The following is a 6,099-nucleotide window of genomic DNA, read 5'->3' as shown; positions in this document are numbered from 1 at the left end:
TTCCTATGAAAATATTTTTCGGAGTATTTTTATTCCAATTGATCTCAATCTATCTTTTAATACCAATTGGCAATTAACTGATGTGAAAATAATCTCATACTTAACTATTTAGTGAACTTTTTCACGTAAAAATATTTCTCAAAAATATTTTCACGCGAACCAAACGTGCCCTAAATGAATTCAAATGTGCGTGATAGAGACGAGTCCATAATTTCTTTTCCCAAAACTATTATTCATATTTTAGTATCCAAGGGAATGCTTTGGCTCCAATTTTAGTTGAAACGATATTTCTCCTAACAATGAATTTTGTCAAAATTAGGTGGTCTTTGATAATGCAGACAAATGCAATTTTCTTTCTTTCCTTTTGTTTTTTGAAACTTCAAAATGCAGTTTTCTAAATTAAAAGAAAAAGAAAAACAATTCTACTTGGGAAGATGCTTCTCTTAATAATGAATTTCGCCAAATTGGGTGGTTGTTTGTGCAAAATAGTGTTTAATATCCACATAAGTGGGGTGGATCCGTTCACCCACCGCTCCCTATCGAATTGCTCGATTGGCGATAAAAGATTGAGTTTGGAATATTCCAAATACATGACGTAGAAAATATTAAAAATAAATAAATTAAAAATTTTTGAGGTGGAAATTCAGAGTGGACCTAAGAAAACATTTGATAATTTTAATATGGGAAAGTATATAATGAGACCACATACATTTGATACAAAGTGGTCGTAATAATTTTGACCATTGGATGTGAAATTGGGTGGCAATATTTATGTTATTGACCAACTTGACGATTTTTAAAACATTAATCATACACCTTCAACACATGACAAAAGAACCAACATGAATTAGATCATCTCTCCCTCTTTCATAAGAAATTCAGCGATGGAATTTCCATTATTTTGCAATGGTTTGTCAAATAGACTTTATTTCATATCCGACAGGGATAGCTCAAGAAAATAAACAAGGAAAAGCAATTCATGTGTTAAGGGATGTAGTTAGTGGTTTGTGTCCCATCAAACATTCATTTTTAAAATAGATTGAAAAAGCCAAAGCTCATCAATCAAAAGTACAAAGAATAGATAATGTGAAACCATTTATTTTTTATACAAATAGTCTACAATCACTTTTTCCAAGGTTTTTATCTGTTTACATATCAACTTGACTTTTGAGTCTTAAAAATAGTGCATCTTGCAACACATTATCTAGACAGTCATTTTTCAAGATTTTCATATGTTTATAGACCAACTTGACTTTAACCATTTCTGGAGTTTAAATTTTTCTAAATAGATATAAAAGTAAATTTTAAGATAATCCTAATAATTTTTTACAACAAAATTACATTTTATGATAAAATTTGGAGGTGCTTCTTAATTGGATTGTTTAAGGTTGTAACCTTATAGAAACCACACCTACCATGTTGTCTATTCTATGTTCTTTTTGGGTGATGAGATTTTGAGCAATCTCCAGGCTTTGGAATCCTGTTGGCAATGGTTCCCAATTTCATCAATATCCCATGATAAATATCACATGATATTGTAACCAATTCAGCCAGCTTCGGGCCGATTTGGCAGAAGCTTCAAGCCGATTCATTTGTAGCAAAGAAATATCTATTAAAAATATTTTTTTATATATTTTATGTTTTAAATTTTTTATTTTTTGTTATTGATTTTATATGTCTATCCATAAATATTTAATTTATTTTATTAAATTAAAAAAAGCTCAAAGTCTTCTCCCCGAATCGGTAAAAGCACCGAATTGCTTTATTTTTCTCACCAAACTGAAAAAAGGTACTGCAGGAAATCTAACAACATTGGTACCATCAAAAATCCGAGAGGGAGAAAGAGACTTATTACTCAAATCATTAGGAGGGGGAGAGAGAGACTCTAACCACTTAAAAATCATTTACAAAAAGCTTTAAACCAAAAGTTTGAGTGATAATCTCTGTTGCAATTTCAATTGATGTTAGTGTCAAGATGAGAGAGAGAGAGAGAGAACTCCACCCACCCAAGACATTTTCAAAAAGCTTTAACCAAAAGTTTGATTTGATAATCCCTGTTACAATATTTCAGTTGATGCTAATGTTAAAGGAGGCAAGAGGCAGGATGAGAGGGAGAGAGCAACTCCAACCAATCAAATCGTTTGCAAAACCAAAAGCTTGAGTGATAATCTCTGTGCTATTTCAGTGATGTTAACGTTAGTGGAGCCAAGATCAAGGGTTTTATCATTGCTGTGTTCATTTTGGCCTTGGGACTTTATTTTAGACTAGGGCAGCCACATTATACTCCTTTGGGAGTATAATCTCGGTCCCAACAGGGGGGATTTTTCAATTTGAAATTTTGTGAACCACTTAAGAATTGCTAGATGATTATTTTCAAGAAATTGAAATTTAAGTTTTTCAACACTTAGATCGACCATCTAAAAATTGGATGGCTACTATTCAATCTCGAGATATTGTTTTTTTCCAAGTGCATAGAGGGTATAATTAGGAAATTTTTTAAATTGAGGTTAACCTATAGGTTGAAGATATTACATTCCAAACTTTGGGTTCCTGAAATCAATTCTAAGTGAGGTTTTACATGAGGGAGTAAATATCCACATGAGGGAGTAAATGGACATTTTACTCACCTGGGCGTAGAATATCTTTTGGCTTTAGACAAAGATGGCCACATAAATCTTTGTGCCATCTCAATTGCATCTCAACCGTCCATAATTCATGCATGATAAGCAGTAATAAATTTGGCAAGAATTGTGGTCCACTAGGGTTTCTCTAATCATAGAGTGGGAGAAATAAGGTATATTGCATATTGGTCCTCTTTGGTCTTCTAGCTAAATAAGGTACCACTAAGAGAGGAGGAGCGTTATGTAGTCCTATGTGCTATTTAATTTGGATCGGACTAATTATTTTAGTGGTACCGAAGAGGGGGGATTGTTTATAGAGAGATCATTTATCTTTTATATATGGAGGTCACGATCTTTACCACTTATTACATGTCAAATTCAATAGCTTGGGGGTAAGTTACAAACTTTGAGAAATTTTTTTTTGGAACTTTGAGTCTACTTAGTGACACTCTTACAATCACTCATTTTGAAATTTAAAGGACAATAAAGACAGTCATTGGGATTGTCTACATAGAGATATCATTTATCTTTTGTACATGGAGGTCACAATCATTCATACTCATAAGATGTCAAATTCGATAGCTTAGGCTGAGTTGTGAAGTCCGGTAACTTTTTTTTCGAAACTTTGTGTCTACTTAGTGATACTCTTGCAATCACCCATTTTGATATTTAAGGGACAAAAAAGATTGTGACTTTCATGTAGAAAAGATAGATGGTCTCTTTATAGACAATCCATTTATTAAAAAGTTTATATAAGGTGTCATTTTTTATGAGATGAATTATTGTAGGAAAAAGTTATATAAGGTGTTATTTTTTAAAAATAACTTTGTCAAAATGAGGTGGTAGTGGTAAGATTGTTGTATTTTTGTACTATTCAATTCAATTAACTAGAACATATTTGATATTTTTTAAAAGTTTTAGCAAATTTTGTTATTGTTTTTGAAGATGTTTAAAATCTACATCATTAAATTTACTATGTTTTTCAGACCATCAATACCACACTTCTACAAGTGTTTGTTTTTTGAAGGATAAAAGGTTGCGGGTAACTTATTCTTTGGCTTATCAAGAAAAAATAAAGGAAAAATATTATTTATTAAAAACAAGTCAAAGTAAGGTGTATCTACAAATCATGTCGAAAGATGCAGTTCAGGTACCACAATCCCTGCAATAAAAGCTTGAAAATGATAGTCTATATAATAAACTACAAGATTCATCCTTTTTATGGCTCAAATTTTTATTTTATTCTACATATCCACACGCTTTGAGGTCGAGATGATTCCTTTAAGAGTTTTTTGATCTCTAGACAACTTTTTGCTGTGAGTTTTTAAGGTGCGTGCCACTTCTACAATGTGAAGTTGGCAACTTGTATGAACTTTTCCTACTAAAAAGTCAAAAGTTTTTTTTTTTTTTAGGCCATCTTAGATAATGTCAAAATTATGGGACAAATTTGGAAAATACAAGCTGCAATGGATATTAATTAGAGGAAATTTGTTGTATATGTGGGGGGATGTATTCTAGCATTAAAACATCCTTTTTAAAAAGGAAAAAGTTTATATAAGTGTGGGGCTCTAAACATCAAAGTAGGGCCACTTCAAAAATTTTACTTTGTTTTGATGCTCAAATATCATCAAATTGATCATCTCGGCCTCATGATGCATGAATATGAAAAAAATGGATTTCAAGTTTTGAAAATGAAAAAATATATCTATATCTTCCATTTTTAAGTTTATATCTCAATAGACCAAATGTTTTAAAACATATATTGGATCATAAAAAAATCTAAGTTATGTATCTTTTAACCCCCTAAGTTAACTTTATTCACTTTAAATTTATTTTTTTGCCCCAAACAAATATTAAAAAGATATATCATTTATATACACTATTCTATTTCTCTTCACATGATTTTCCCCTAAATCTCGTTCTCTACTTATTTTCCCACACTGTCGCCTCCTATCTCTCACTCACTTTATCTCCCCCGTTAGAGAGACAAATAGGGTGAATGTTAGAAAGAGAGAAATCTGAGGGGAATATATCACCTAAAGAGAGGAAGGATTTAGAATGAGTATATCTTTTTTATATTTGTTATGGCTAAAAAAAATAGTTAAAAGTGGTTAAAGTTAGTCAAGGGGTTTAGAAAAAGTATTTTGAATCATTGGGTCTATTAAGATATGAAAACTAAAATAGGGGATATAGGGATATTTCCTTTTTTAAAATAATGTATTTTTAGAATGTCAATTTTCAAGTTTTCATAAATCTGCTCCAAGCTTTAAATTTTATAATTAGAGGGGAAAATATATTTTAAGGCTATCTCAATGATTTTCAGTATTGAAATAACATTTCTCAACACTATTGGAAAGTGTGCTTTACTTAGATAGTTCAGAGCCTCAACTTTATACAAACTACACCAAAAAAAGTTAAATTAATAATCTAAATATTTTAATAATCTAAATATTTTCTTCATAAAAATCTCATTTTTAGTTCTTATAATTTGTTTTTCTACATATTATTTTTCAACATATTTTTTCCTACATATTTACGTGCGGATTATATAAAATCGCAACCTTGTCTATAGAATGAGACAATTTACCTTTCATATAAGGTAGTCACAATTACTTACAATTATTCGATGAGATATTTGATAGCTAGGATGTGTCACAAAGTCTGAGAAGATTTATTTTGAAGTTTGCACTTGGTAAATAGAATAATTACATCCAACCAATTTCACACCCAATTGTCAAGATTAATGTGATTATTTTGTATCAAAAGGTAAATGGTCCCGGTCTATAATTTTCCTATATAGTAATGTTATATTACTTTACATTATTCATTTTACTTAGTTAGTGTAGATTTGACGTATCTTTTAAAAAAATATCAACATATGGCATGTCTTCTAAAAAGGCGCAGTTTGTATATTGCCTAGGCTCTAAACAATCAAATTAAAACCTACCTTCAAATAGTATTGAGAAATATGGTTTCAATATTGGAAATCTGTTTGATAGCCTTAAAATATATTTTCATTTTTATTTATAAAGTTTAAAGCTTTAAAAATAGTGTAGATTGAGAGATCTATTAAAACTTGAAAATCTTGAAAATTGTCGGTCCAAAAATGCATTACAAAATATACTATTTCCAAAACTTGAAATCCATTTTTTTTTTTCATGTGCATGCATCTTGATGTCGAGATGATGAATTTGAGGATAGTTGGGCATCAAAACAATCTCTTCTAGTGAAATTTATGAGGTAGGCTCAAATTTGATTGTTTAGAGCCTAATCTCTATATAAATTTTTCCCCTTTTAAAATAATGTTCAACCTATACTGCCCAAGCAAAATGGACAATACAGATTACCGCAATTTTATTTCTACAAATAAAATTACAACCTTATATAATTTTTTTTGTTATTCTTTAAAAATTAAATACAAAATTCATCTCAAAAACAAATTTATAAGAGGGTACTCATTTTCACATATGTGTCCTAG

This window comes from Amborella trichopoda, chromosome 4, assembly GCF_054954075.1.
Source record: "Amborella trichopoda isolate Santa Cruz 75 chromosome 4, AtrichopodaSantaCruz75HAP2 v2.0, whole genome shotgun sequence".
Taxonomy (NCBI): Eukaryota; Viridiplantae; Streptophyta; class Magnoliopsida; order Amborellales; family Amborellaceae; genus Amborella; species Amborella trichopoda.
The sequence above is the reverse complement of the archived record's forward strand: the minus strand, read 5'-3'. Positions refer to the sequence as shown.